At 44.7% G+C, this 15937-nt stretch overlaps 1 protein-coding gene across 1 annotated transcript in view; it reads left to right on the forward strand.

Annotated features, from left to right (window-relative positions):
- The window catches only part of OSBP2 (oxysterol binding protein 2), a 1376304-nt gene that overhangs the window by 264079 nt on the left and 1096288 nt on the right, over positions 1-15937 (forward strand). The gene's annotated exons all lie outside the window — the stretch shown is intronic.

The raw sequence follows: 15937 nt of genomic DNA on the forward strand, positions 1-15937 counted from the left end.
ACGTGGATGGCGCTTGGCTGGTGGTGTACATAAACGGCGATTGACTGCCGGTGTGTGTGGATATAGCTTGGCTGGCAGTGTCCGTGGATGGCCCTTGCCTGGTGGTGTGCGTGGATGGTGGTGTGTATTTACTGACTCTTGGCTGGCGGTGTGGCTTGTATGAATCCCCCAGCATGGTCTTACCCAGTATCCCCTGCAAACCTCAAATTTACTTAGAAAGTCAAATTTTCCTCACATTTCTGTGTGGTTAAGCTGTAGAATCACCACACAGGCACACATTTCCTACCACCCAGCATTTCCCTTGGTCTCCCTAGGATAACAATATCTCATTTGTGTGGGTGCCCAAAGCAGCGTCAGCCTAAAAACATATAAACAAACTACCCTTTTGGACCAGCTTTGGGCACCCCTCAATCTCTACACATTTGTGGCCCTTCCATGTTATAGACACTTGGCCCATCCACACAAGTAAGGTATCATTTTTATTGGGAGTCTGAGGGGAACGGTGAGTGGTAGGAAATTTGTGCCGTGCAATAATCCCACAGGTTTCCTACACAGAAATTAGAGGCCAATTTGACTTTTTAGCTAAATTTGAGGTTAGCAGCGGATTGTGGGAAGGAAAATGTGGAGGGATCAATGCAAGCCATACCTCCCTGGACTCCCACCGGTGTCTAGTTTTCAGAAATGTTTGTTTATTTTAGGTTCCTCTAGACCTGCAGACCCGGGACCAAAAACACAGGTGCCCACCTATCTATCAAAAAAAGACTTGTTTTTTCAAGGGGGTCACCTGCCTTTTTCATCCCGGGCTCAGCTGCCATCTATGAAAACCTACCAAACCCAGACATTTCTGAAAACTAGACACCCCGTGAAGTCCAGGGAGGTTGGCTTTCTTGGATCCTCCAACATTTTCCTACCCAGAATTACCTGCAAACCTTAAATTTAGCTAAAACAAATTGCATTTCCTCACTTTCCTGTGTGGGGAAAGTTGTAGGATCACCAGCCACCCAGCATTCCCCCAGGTCTCCTGATAAAAAAGGTACCTCACTTGTGTGGGTAGGCTTAGTGCCCGTAACAGGTAATGGCCCAAAATGTACTTTGGAGACTTCTAAATTATTGATTGCAAAAATATCTAGTTTTGCGAGGGAGTCCCCTGCTTTTCTGGTCCCGGGCTCAGCATCCATCTAGTGAAACCTACCAAACCCAGGCATTTCTGAAAACTAGACACCCAAGGGAGTCCAGGGACGTATGGCTTGCATGGACACCTCAACGTTTTCCTACCGAGAATCCCATGTAAACCTGAAATGTAGCTGAAAGAATTTCATTTTGTCTATCTCTCTGAAATGTATAGCTTTCTGGGATCCGTTATTGCTTACACACCCTTTTCTACCACTAACTGGAAGAAGGTTGAAAACACAAAACATAGCAAAAATAGGCTACCTCCCAGTAAAATGCCAAATCTGTGTAGAAAATGCTGGTTTTCTGACAAAATTCTGCCTCTACCTGAAAGCTGGGAAGATGGTAATATCAGCACCACAAACCCTTTGCTGATACCATTTGCGGGGAAAACAAACCCAACACTTTCTTCTGAAGCAGTTTCTCCACATTTTTGACCAGAAAAACCAAAATGTGCCTTATTTTGGCTAAATTCTTGGTTCCCTCCAGGTGAATCCACAAACCCTGGGTACCTTTAACACCCCTATGATAAGGAGGGAGCGAAGTACCACCCTGACCCCACATTTTGCTCTCTGACATGAGGAAATATGAATCTTGTGATCAGTTATGTCCCCTATCGTAGACCCCAACGGCTCCATGTACATGCTATAAGTACATGTATGTTCCCTCCTGCTCCAGTTTTGAAGACGCAAATATATGTGCGTCCACCGTCAACATGTCCTCTTTCAGATTCGCCATGAATGGGTCAGATATTCCATTCCTAAGTATGAAAGGCCACCGACTTTATGTGGTTCACTTCCCACATTTTACAGATTCAGGCGAGTAGGCCCCGTATTCTGTCATCAAGCCTTTTCCTGCCTTCTGCTTCTGAAAGCTCCAGTCTGAGCCTGCATCTGTATCCATGAACTTTGTCCTACTCCCTGCGCGGCTAACGGTGCCTGATCCAGCCTGTCGCCTGCCAAAAACTGTATTTCACCTTCAAGATTATCTACTCCGCTCCTCATCCGATGCATTCCTGTCTAGTAGTTTAGGTAAACATTCCTCCAGCTACCGTGCAAAGGGCCAGGCCTCGCTGTCCTCATGCAAGTAATTCATAGCCCCGTTACCATGGAATATTCCTACCCCCTCGCATCTCATGTAGACACTTAGACGCTTGTACACGCACTAACAGTCAGTATAGAATAGATTCTATCCTAGAGACCTTTCCTTTTGGATAACACAGTTCTTTAAACATAGGATATTAGATATGATTTGGGATTAGGTTGACATGACCCCCAGACTTCTGTCTCCACATGTAGAGCTAAATGTCAAGTCCCCTTCACCCTCTAGTTGCACGTCAATCACACGTCATGCGGCTGCGCGCGCATCTCTGCCAAATATTTCTGCTGACATTGCAGGATTCTTTTATGGATCCACCCACTTGTGACATCATGTATGATGACGTTTATTAAATTACGCCCATACATCCGCCTCTATTAGTTACGTATGCACCTTTTATCTGTACTATCAGCTGTTACGCCTCTTGCATCTGTTTCACTGTAATGTATTTTCTATAAAACTGCTTATCTGTCAATAATGTATGCCCTTCCTTCCTGAACTTTCGTGGTGATGGAATAGAAAGCCTGCAATTCGAATTGCATTCCTTTGTATAGGAATAAAGCCTTTTAAAACCTCTAATACCACGGATTCTGCCTCTTATATTTACTGAGTTATTCTTAATAGACTTTACCGCATAAAAATAGTACCGGTAATGAAATATTTACCACATAAATTGGCGCCCGAATAGGGACACTTTCTCATCTCACGCGCCGGCGGTGCGTTGCAGGCCCGGTCTCCTGCCACAGCTGAACGGACAAAAACGCGTACCTGCAGGATTTCCTGTATCTCCCTCCGGCCAAGCGGGGACGACTGAGGCTGCGATCAACACCCAGACGAGGTGTTGAGAAGTGCGAAGTATCCCGACCAGAGCCTAGCTGAGAGAGCAAGATCCGAGGTATACAGAGGCCCACCAGGTTCCGAAGTTCCGAGTCCAGTCGAGTCGAGTCCAGTCCGGTCCAGTTTCAGTTCCGTTCCGAGGCCTTCCGTTCCGAGCTACCCGGTGAGTACCATTACCGGGGAGGCATTTAACGTGCACATAGTCTGTGCCGGTCAAGACGGGTTTGGGTACACAAATCCGGTCTGCACTGTTTTAGCAGTGTATCTGTACTGTTTAGCAGTATATATAGTATGTCTTGCATATAAATAAGTACTATCTAGTGTCAGTATTATGTCAGTAACTAGTTTTCTATTAGTTATCATTGTTCGTAAAACTGTTAAGTGTTAAATGTTTTAAATACGTTCTATATATTGTGGTGTGAATGACTGTTCATTATTGTGTTTTCTTGTATAAAGTGTGTTCTAGTAATAAGGTCTAAAAATGCCGCTCTTTTCGAAACTAAGACAGATCAAAACTAGAAAAGGTGTACTCGAAGAAGCTGTTCCCATCCCACCTAGGGACACTCCAGGGTACTTTATGTATCATAAGCATGGCCTAGATGCCGTATTATTTCTTGATTTATGGGTGGACTACACCAAAGAATTACCAGAGAGTCAGAGATGGCCCGCAGCGGGGACCTGGGATGCAGATTGCATCATGAGAGTAGAAGAAGAATTATGGAAAAAGAAAGCCAGACAGTCACAGAAAGATGCCATTGAATTATGGCGTAAAGAATCATATAGACGTACAGAAAAAGCACTCAGACAGGAAGAGAAAGGTAGAGAGAATTCAAATAAAACCCGAGAAAATCTATTACTTGAGGAAGGTACCCGAGTAAAATCAGAACAAGTAGATAGACAAAGAAACACTCTTATGAATGGTATGTATCCTCTTCTGGCCGAAGGGTTACCTAAGGCTACCCCGGAAATACCAAAAGACTTAACTCCTCCATTGCTCCCGATAAAAGCACATCCCAAAACACATCCCAAAACAGCAAAGGACGTTTTCCTTTCCTCCTATTTAGATGACGCAGCTCCCGAGTATGCTAATGTCATACCACCCACACCGCTTGCCGATGGTGTTCAACACCAAGAGCATTCGTCTGTATCCCCGCAACTACAAACTCCTACACAAGTTCCAACAGGCCCGTCCGTTTCTACAGTTTTTCCCGCATCTACAATCTCTATCCTACGCCCAACGAATCCTTTCGTGCCTAGCACCTCAGATGGTGCTACAGGAGGGACGACAGACATGTTTGCCACACCGCCGCGAAATAAACAGACCCTTAGAGATTTAGCACTCCAACGTACACCCCAACTAGCGACATCCGACATGTTTAAAGAACAGCTTGTGGATTGTAGATACGACCCAGTACCAGGTAGACAGGATAAATTGCTCATATCATCACTACGTATAAGATGAGCTACATTATATTTAATGACGATACCAGGAATGGGTGAACACCTAGACGAAATATATCGCTTTGTCCAAACAGGGCGAGGTCCAGAAAGTATTAACGAAGCTATGGAATACCAGAAAGTGGATGTCCAAAGACAACTACTACGTTTTTTCATAAATTGTGTAATTAGGAATCAAGACAGGCCTGGGGCAGATCACGATACCATGCAAAGACTTGCCAAATGGGGTCAGAATATATCAGAAGAGAAACATGATAGACAGGCGTGTATAATCGCCATGTGTCGAAAGATCCGCAAGGAAGTAGAACGAATACATAAAGAAAGACGAGAAACAGACAGAGTAGAATCAGAAGAAGAGGAGGAGCAAGAATCAGAGCAATTAGAAACGATAGCTTATGTAGGTAGAGGAAGACCCCATAATAATACCAGAGGTTTTAACGATCCGATACGTCCAATACGTCCAGAATATAATAGACATTTTCCAAACCCTATGTTAAATACAAAATCCCCTGAACACCTATTCCAAGCCGCTGATAAATCACTCCGAGATCGAAGGGGGTACCACATGCTCGATTCCATGGACGAACAAGAATTAGCCAGGTCAGCAGTACAATGGGCTGACAGTCCTGGCGAATACAATGATGATGTACTTGCACACACGTTTCTGAATCTTGACCCATACGAACAGCGTTTAGCTAGTATATACATGATTCAACACCTCCTTATATTATATAAAAGCCAACACTCCGATCCAGGACCTTTACCTGACATATTGACAGAACTACTCACGAACATATGGAGAGGGTCAGGTACTGATTTGATTAAGGAAATTCTAGAATCCCGAAACCAATATTTAAATTTCGTATGCCCAGAACACGTTCCAGTTCCCATCATGGGAAGAAGAATGTATCACATAGATAGACAGAACCCGTTACGCGAAGTACACCCAATCAGAGGTGACGGTAATAATTTTACACGCGTGTTTGTGTACACGCCTATAACTAAACTGGAATTATTAGAAATGAAGAAAGTAGTACCCAGCCATGACAAGGACCCAGCAGGTTTCCACCGTGAAATAAAGGACATGTTACTCATGGGAGAGTATACCTACCCCGACATTATGAAAATATTAAAAGTCCTATTACCCGCCGGTGTTTATGAGAAACTCAAAGAAAAAGAATGGGAGGTGGGAGACCAAAAGATAGATTGGATAGCGTTAGAAAACGAAGAAAGGGCCCGAGCTGCAGGAGCAGGGCTTGGGGAAAAGACTACAGCACTAGCAGGATTACTAATACAGGTATTGCCACGTTTATTAACTACGAAAAAGGAAGACTGGGGTGCAATCTCAGCCTGTAAACAAAAGCCAGATGAAGACACTAGTGATTTCTATTCCCGATTTGAAAAATGTTTTGGTATAAATAGTGGCATAAAAGCCAGTAGTGAGTCATATCCACATCTGTTTGTGACAAAATTAGTTGAAAATTCTCTGCTGCAAATCAAGAATAGAGTATTGAAATTCGAAAGTACCTGGCAAGGTAATACCCCATCACAGATGTTACAGATGTTACAATATCACCACAATAGAATTAGAGAAGAACAAGAACACGAACAAAGACGTATGAAAGATACAAAAATGAAAATGCTTGTTGCACAGTCAGTTCCAGCCGATGGTCATCAAAGGGGTGATTCCGCAGGTCCTGCGAAAGGGACATGCAACTATTGTAAACAACAAGGTCATTATATACACGATTGTCCAGTCCTGAAACATAATATTGCCACAGGTAGAACGCAGGAAAGACCACGTCCACCTAGACAGGATCAGAATCAACAACAAATCCCTCAGCATGCACAACCTAGGTTAGCTCCGCAACAACTAGCTCCACAACAGGCAGCTCCACAACAGATCGTAGCACCACCACAAGCGCAGCCTATTGCTGCAACACAGGCAACGACACAACAGATGTATCAGTATGCACAAACAGATTATCCCGATTATCAGCGATACTCATGAGATAGCCTAGAGAGGGAAGTTGGCTTACCCCTTATTGAGGTTCCTGTAGACCAAGAGGGACCTTATGTACATAGTGAACTATTAGGGGAAGACAGAAAGTTTTTACTTGATACAGGGGCAAGCAGAACAACTATAAGACGCAGTGAAGTTCCAGGGGCACCCCTCTCAGGCTCACAGAATATTTCCCTTGGATTCTCAGGAAAACCTATAATAATTGACGTAACACAACCTCTTCCACTTACGGTCGGTCCATTGACATGTACTACAGATTTATTGCTTACTAAATCATGTCCAGAAAACTTGTTAGGCATAAAAACATTGAAAGCTCTAGGAGCCATAATATGTTGTTCTCCGGAAGGAGTACGACTATTTTTACGTGACTTTAAAGGTCACTACGTGTCCAGAGACATGGATCACCGACTGCAGAATTTACCTACACATTTATGGGCACAAGGCCCCACTGATGTTGGTTGCATGAACATTACACCATATCGAGTTACTCTGAAAACAGGAATAGTACTACCACGAATGCGACAATACAAGTTACCACCAGATGCTGTAGTGGCTTTACTGCAAATCATTGACGAGCTCATTGCACAAGGAGTGGTTGTCGAAACCGACTCCAATGTATGTAATTCCCCGATAATTCCGATTCTTAAAAGAACGGATCCAAAAGCACCACCAGTATATCGATTAGTTATTGATCTGCGCGAATTAAATAAATGTATTGTACCACAATACCCTGTGGTCCCAGATATCTCTTCATTACTAACAGCTATTGACTCAGAAGCAACGTTCTTCACTGTAATTGATCTCAAGAATGCTTTCTTTAGTGTCCCAATCGATCCGGAAAGTCAATATCTGTTCGGATTCAGTCTAAATGGACGAAGTTTTAAATTCACACGCGCACCTCAAGGATTTACAGAAAGCCCCAGCATCTATAGCCAAGCACTGAAACGAGAACTTGACAGTATCCACATGCCAGTTAACACTGCCTTGCTTCAATATGTCGATGATCTGCTGATCACCGCCCGAAACGAACCTGAATGTGAAAAAGCGTCACTGACGGTTTTGAAATTTCTGGCCGACAAGGGGCACAAGGTGTCCCCTTCTAAGCTGCAATTCTGTGTCCAGCGAGTTGTTTACCTTGGGCACTCGCTGTCCAAGGAGGGAAGGCAGCTTACACCCGACCGCATCCAGTTAATTGCTAACATGCCACCACCCAAGACACAAAAGGAGGTGCGGGCTTTTATAGGCCTCACTTCATACTGTAGGCAGTGGATCCCTCAATATGCATTTCTAGCAAAACCACTCATCCAGTTGACAACACAGGAGGCAGCCACATCGACTGTCCTCCCTTGGACTCAAGAACATACACACGCCTTTGAAAGCTTAAAGAAAGCTTTATGCCAAGCACCTGTTTTAGCAACACCATGTTACAGTAAACAGTTTACACTTTTTGTTACAGAACGCGAAGGTACTGCCTTGTCAGTGCTCACTCAGGAACAAGCAGGATCACACAAACCATGTGCTTATTTCTCTAGTACATTAGATCCAGTAGCTCAGGCACTTCCTGCGTGCCTGAAATCGGTGGCAGCAACAGCTTTAGCAATCAGACAAAGCGATGCCATAGTGTTAGGACACCAATTGACAGTACAAGTACCACACGCAGTAGAGGTTCTCTTGAACCGCACACAAACACAACACTTGACTATAGCGAGACTCACCGGTTACGAATTAACATTGTTTCAGCCACATATAGAAATCAGACGTTGTAATACGTTAAATCCTGCCACACTGTTACCAGTAGGCGGAACAGATCCATTGGCACATGATTGTGTCGAAGTCATTACTATCACGACGAAACCCAGACAAGACTTGACAGATATCCCTTTGTCAGATCCAGACTTGACATTGTATGTAGATGGGTCATGTATGAGAACAAGTACAGGAGAGTTAGTGGCCGCTTACGCAGTTACAACAGACACTGAAGTCATTGAAACAAATTGTATTAACACTTTGTCAGCTCAAGCAGCAGAGCTCACCGCTCTGACACAAGCCTGTATTCAAGCCAAAAATAAGAAAGTCAATATATACACAGATTCCCGTTATGCATTCGGAGTCGTCCATGACTTCGGCGTACTGTGGCGAGAGAGAGGTTATTTAACTTCTCATGGTGCCCACATCCAACACGGACCACTCATTCAAGCCCTATTAGACGTGATTCATCTACCTACTGTAATATCGATTATGAAATGCAAAGCCCACACAAAAGTTACCGATATCATTTCTCAGGGTAATGACCTAGCTGACAGAACAGCTAAACAGACTGCTCAGACTGCTCAGAATCAGACTCACACAACTGACACGACAAAGACAATAGTTCCGACACCAACACATTGCATGACAGTTAAGGATCCCGCCCTTGATGGCAGCTTACACCCGACCGCATCCAGTTAATTGCTAACATGCCACCACCCAAGACACAAAAGGAGGTGCGGGCTTTTATAGGCCTCACTTCATACTGTAGGCAGTGGATCCCTCAATATGCATTTCTAGCAAAACCACTCATCCAGTTGACAACACAGGAGGCAGCCACATCGACTGTCCTCCCTTGGACTCAAGAACATACACACGCCTTTGAAAGCTTAAAGAAAGCTTTATGCCAAGCACCTGTTTTAGCAACACCATGTTACAGTAAACAGTTTACACTTTTTGTTACAGAACGCGAAGGTACTGCCTTGTCAGTGCTCACTCAGGAACAAGCAGGATCACACAAACCATGTGCTTATTTCTCTAGTACATTAGATCCAGTAGCTCAGGCACTTCCTGCGTGCCTGAAATCGGTGGCAGCAACAGCTTTAGCAATCAGACAAAGCGATGCCATAGTGTTAGGACACCAATTGACAGTACAAGTACCACACGCAGTAGAGGTTCTCTTGAACCGCACACAAACACAACACTTGACTATAGCGAGACTCACCGGTTACGAATTAACATTGTTTCAGCCACATATAGAAATCAGACGTTGTAATACGTTAAATCCTGCCACACTGTTACCAGTAGGCGGAACAGATCCATTGGCACATGATTGTGTCGAAGTCATTACTATCACGACGAAACCCAGACAAGACTTGACAGATATCCCTTTGTCAGATCCAGACTTGACATTGTATGTAGATGGGTCATGTATGAGAACAAGTACAGGAGAGTTAGTGGCCGCTTACGCAGTTACAACAGACACTGAAGTCATTGAAACAAATTGTATTAACACTTTGTCAGCTCAAGCAGCAGAGCTCACCGCTCTGACACAAGCCTGTATTCAAGCCAAAAATAAGAAAGTCAATATATACACAGATTCCCGTTATGCATTCGGAGTCGTCCATGACTTTGGCGTACTGTGGCGAGAGAGAGGTTATTTAACTTCTCACGGTGCCCACATCCAACACGGACCACTCATTCAAGCCCTATTAGACGCGATTCATCTACCTACTGTAATATCGATTATGAAATGCAAAGCCCACACAAAAGTTACCGATATCATTTCTCAGGGTAATGACCTAGCTGACAGAACAGCTAAACAGACTGCTCAGAATCAGACTCACACAACTGACACGACAAAGACAATAGTTCCGACACCAACACATTGCATGACAGTTAAGGATCCCGCCCTTGATGTAATTGACATACAGACACATGCTACACCAGAAGAAATAAAGAAATGGACTGAATTAGGAGGGATCCAAACGGATCAAGGATGGATGACGAAGGAAAAATCTATATGGTTTCTTCCCGACTCAATGGTTCAAGTCATCATTAACACTATACATAGTCCAGCGCACCTAGTAGAAAAAGCTATGCTAGACAGCATTCAACACATTTGGTTCAACAAACACTTGCGAGCAGCAGCTAAACAAAAAGTTCGTACCTGTATGATATGTTGTCAGTTTAATCCAGGTAAAAGCATCCCCGTAGAGCAGGGTGGATTTCAAACTCCCGATCATGCTTTTGAAGTCCTCCAGATGGATTATATCCAGATGGAACGATGTCGAGGATTCAAATATGTTCTCGTAGTTGTCTGTGCTCTTTCCCGTTGGACAGAAGCATACCCGGTTTCAGATTACACTGCCCCGACTACTGCCAAACAGTTAGTTCGAGAATTCTTCCCACGGTACGGTTTACCACGTGCTGTCTACTCAGATAACGGCCAGCCGTTCTCATCCGAACTAATGAAACACGTTTCCCTTTTGTTAGGCTACCAATGGAAATTCCACTGTGTCCGACATCCCGAGGCGGCAGGTCTCGTGGAACGCCATAATCAAACTCTGAAAATTAGATTGTCCAAAATATGTAGAGAAAAAGGAGTCGATTGGATAGTAGCCTTACCAGTTGCGCTCTTTTACATGAGAATGGTAGCACATTCTCGAACAGGGCTATCCCCGTACGAGGTGATCTTCGGTAGACCACCAAATATGTGGGGGACGCCTATACCTCGCAAAATCACTGATGTTGACTGTAATATGCTGACAGATTACTTGGCTTCCTTGATGTCTGCACTACAATCTTGTCGTTCACAGGTAGCCGCAGCTTTTCCCGACAATACTGAGGTGAAGCCCCATGACGTGGTCCCTGGTGACCTGGTTTTGGTCAGGAATTTTGACCGAAAGACCCAACTGGAGCCTAGATGGACCTCGCCAAGATTGGTTCTACTAACTACAAGGACAGCCGTGAAGATTGAAGGACGCAAAGGGTGGTTGCACTCGAGTCATATCAAGAAATTTTATGGACTACCATCTAGTGTGAACGTTCAGCCCTGCATTCCCTCACAGACAGACTCAAAGCTCCCCTTGGCTGAATTAACAAATTCAGAACTTTACAAACTAAAATTAAGGTCTAGTAAGTCAGACAATTTGATTGTTTAAGTCCTCTCCAAGGTGAATCGGTTGAATTTGTCTCTGACATGTATCCTCTAGACCGGAATAGAGAAAGAAATCATCAGATGCAGCTTAAGAAGCATGCGTATTGTAAATCATTTCGTAGTCACTGCACAGTAACATTATTAATTTTGTTTTTTCTAAGTCTTCTGATCATCATTGTCAGCATACTATTGCACATATATTACCCTATTCTTAAGCGTGCTTACAATGTAACTGCAGAACATTCTTTTAGCGAATTACCTCCGCATGAGTTGTCCTATAGATTTGCGCTGCGCAACAACACATTCATTAGTATGTTACATCATTCCCATCAAACTAGCAATGCCACAAATTGTTGGATATGTGGCCGACTCCCTCCCTATCAGAACTATAAGGGAGTTTTGCCCCTCTTTCCCTATCCGTTCACACACAATGGCTCCTGTGGAGCATGGTTTAGTTTGATTAATTCCCTAGATTCAAATTCCGCAGTTTATCAAGACAACTGGGTATGGGGAAACCTGAACTTAGTTTTGCTTAAAGTCTGCTACCCTAACAAGGAGGGACTTCCCAGAAGAACAGGAACTGATCTAGAAAATGAAGTATATGGATTAGGTAATTTTACACTTAACCTTATGATCCTGAACGTTGAATCTGAAGCTACACCAATCTTGCCCGCCATGTCAGTATTCCCAGTAAAAGGGGAATTATGTGTAAGAAAGAATGGTTCCATACACATGGGCCATTGTAAATGCACCACTGTAATACAATTCAGTGATCAAGGCAAGTCTACATTTAGAGCTTCTCGCCATTCCTACTTTATATGTGGCCAGACCGCATATATACGTCTACCTCTAGATTGGGATGGTACCTGTTACATAGCATTCCTTCTACCACCTGTTTTCCTAGCTCCTCCTGATTATCATAGAAATACCCATTTAGTACACAATAGACAGCAGAGAGATCTCCCAATTGTCGATTACACTGAAACAGCATGGGAAAAATACACAGATTTCAATAAAGGTTTCTTTCCCTATATAAATACAGTCACTAATAGTAAGCTGATACGTAGATTAACCAGAACCCTTGAAGCAGTAGTGAACGAAACTATTTCCGCCTTAGGCAATTTAACAGAAGAGCAGTCTGCTATGCGGATTGTTGTGCTTCAAAATCGTCTTGTTCTTGACGTCATCCTGGCCGATAGGGGCGGAGCTTGTAGGGTCATCGGATCAAGTTGCTGCATTTTCATACCAGAAAATTCGCCGTCAGTATATAAAGCCATAACTCGCCTTCATAAGATTGTAAGCCAGATACACCAGAGTCCAGGCACCTGGACTTGGTCCGGTTGGTTCTGGGGCGTGTTGTCAGCCTGGGGATGGAGAATCCTATCCTTCCTAGGTATTGGCTTTCTCATACTATTCAGTTGCTGCTTATGTCTACAATGTGGGCCAGCGATTTGTGGTCTGTGTGCCACATCGTGTATCCCACATCCAAGTTTTCGTTCAAAATCCCGGAAGAAGAAAGAAGAACAAATGATGCTATATGAACAGATCGATGGATTGATGAAGATCGATATCTCCTGAGGGTCCGTAGGGGACAAGGAGGGAATGAGGAAATATGAATCTTGTGATCAGTTATGTCCCCTATCGTAGACCCCAACGGCTCCATGTACATGCTATAAGTACATGTATGTTCCCTCCTGCTCCAGTTTTGAAGACGCAAATATATGTGCGTCCACCGTCAACATGTCCTCTTTCAGATTCGCCATGAATGGGTCAGATATTCCATTCCTAAGTATGAAAGGCCACCGACTTTATGTGGTTCACTTCCCACATTTTACAGATTCAGGCGAGTAGGCCCCGAATTCTGTCATCAAGCCTTTTCCTGCCTTCTGCTTCTGAAAGCTCCAGTCTGAGCCTGCATCTGTATCCATGAACTTTGTCCTACTCCCTGCGCGGCTAACGGTGCCTGATCCAGCCTGTCGCCTGCCAAAAACTGTATTTCACCTTCAAGATTATCTACTCCGCTCCTCATCCGATGCATTCCTGTCTAGTAGTTTAGGTAAACATTCCTCCAGCTACCGTGCAAAGGGCCAGGCCTCGCTGTCCTCATGCAAGTAATTCATAGCCCCGTTACCATGGAATATTCCTACCCCCTCGCATCTCATGTAGACACTTAGACGCTTGTACACGCACTAACAGTCAGTATAGAATAGATTCTATCCTAGAGACCTTTCCTTTTGGATAACACAGTTCTTTAAACATAGGATATTAGATATGATTTGGGATTAGGTTGACATGACCCCCAGACTTCTGTCTCCACATGTAGAGCTAAATGTCAAGTCCCCTTCACCCTCTAGTTGCACGTCAATCACACGTCATGCGGCTGCGCGCGCATCTCTGCCAAATATTTCTGCTGACATTGCAGGATTCTTTTATGGATCCACCCACTTGTGACATCATGTATGATGACGTTTATTAAATTACGCCCATACATCCGCCTCTATTAGTTACGTATGCACCTTTTATCTGTACTATCAGCTGTTACGCCTCTTGCATCTGTTTCACTGTAATGTATTTTCTATAAAACTGCTTATCTGTCAATAATGTATGCCCTTCCTTCCTGAACTTTCGTGGTGATGGAATAGAAAGCCTGCAATTCGAATTGCATTCCTTTGTATAGGAATAAAGCCTTTTAAAACCTCTAATACCACGGATTCTGCCTCTTATATTTACTGAGTTATTCTTAATAGACTTTACCGCATAAAAATAGTACCGGTAATGAAATATTTACCACAGACATTATCAGTCCCAGAGATGTCATCTCTCCATTCCAAGAAGGACTCCACCATCAACGACCTCCTGCAAAAGTCTGGTTTGAAAAAGACAGACTTGCAAGTGGTGTATAGACAGACATCAGAGAGGGAAATGGAATCTGTGCACGCCTGACGGCGGAACCCATAACAAGGAGCTTCCTGGAACAGATTTTTGGTGCCCTCAGAGAAGACTTCGCGGCACTCTGCCAAGAGATGGCCTCTGATGTCAAACAAGTGAAGGTGGACGTTCAAGAGAATGGAGAAGGGGTCAATTCCCTTGAGCGAGCGGAAGACCGCAGAGACTAGGAGATCACAGATCAGACCAGGGAACTTCTGGCGTTCAGAGATCGTGACAAAGAATTACATCTATGCCTGCAGGATTTGGAGAACCGTTCCTGGAGAAAGAACATCCGCAATAAAGGAGAGTCTCTGCAGGCAGATGGAGGAAAGCTGGAAGAGTGGGTGTTGCGCTTCTTCAGACATGCAGCCCCAGGACTTGGAGATGGAGAGTTCACCCTTGATCGCACACACCACGCTGGGCGGCTGGCCTCGAGCCCAGGCCAACCTCAAGACATCCTCACTTGCCTCCACTCATATAGGCAAAAGGACCTCATTATGAAAGCGAACAAAGATAAGGCCACCATTGACTTTGAGGGTCTCCAGGTGGGAGTGTTCCAAGACCACTCGCCCCTCACCCTCCAATGACGAAGGGAGCTGAAGCCACTCACCTATCTCCTGAGAGACAAAGGAATATGGTACCGGTGGAGCCATTCCTTTAGCCTATCCTTTACATGGGAGAATGAGCTGCGAATAGTGGGCTCCCTGGGGGACGCAAAGGAAATAATGGGCGCCCGTTTGAACGTGGAGGACTTTGAAAGTTGCCAGCGCCCGTCTGGGACAGCTAGGTGGCAGACCGGTTGGAGAAGACGTTCGAGAACAGGAAAGGGGCAGCCTACGAAGCCTACGGAGGTTGAATGGCAGCAAGAGAGAGGCCTTGCTCCGCCAGCTGCAGGGCAGAGATTCATCAGAGGACCCCAAAGGTGATGGATCCAAAGGCACCACGTAGGCATCACAGCTATGGCCTTGTACGTCTCCGTGAGGGCCCCAACTCCATGGTAATCGGCCACGTCCGGGAGCCTACTTTCCTTGATATGAGGACTGACTGCCGGTGGAAAGAACCCTGGCACGTTGAAGTGCCTCAATACTGTTGCAGAGTATTTCTTATGCTCTTGACTTGTTTGTTCACTATCTTGCTATATTCCTTTTCTCATTACTGTCTTCTCCTGGCTCCTCTGAAGCTCTCCCTAATAAGGTTAAGGGTGAGTATAACCAGGGGCAGTGTGAATTTGCAGAATAGAGGGTGTGTGGTGGAGAGGGTTACAACTGTGGGCGGGATAGGGGGGTTGGATGCTGGGGTTGGGGAGGCACAGGGTGAACTGGTGGCTGTAGTGGGCTTTCGGCCATAGCATGGGCCCGGTGTCGCCCTTTAGATCTTCTGCCGATGATTAAAATAAGCATTTTGAGCCTCAATGTCAGAGGCCTCAACTCCCCGGTGAAGAGAAGGGTGCTATTAGCACTTCAGCGATATCTGCCTTCTACAGGAGATGCACTTACTGCGAGCAGACTGGAATCGCA

Source organism: Triturus cristatus, chromosome 11 (genome assembly GCF_964204655.1).
Source record: "Triturus cristatus chromosome 11, aTriCri1.1, whole genome shotgun sequence".
NCBI classification, from domain to species: Eukaryota; Metazoa; Chordata; class Amphibia; order Caudata; family Salamandridae; genus Triturus; species Triturus cristatus.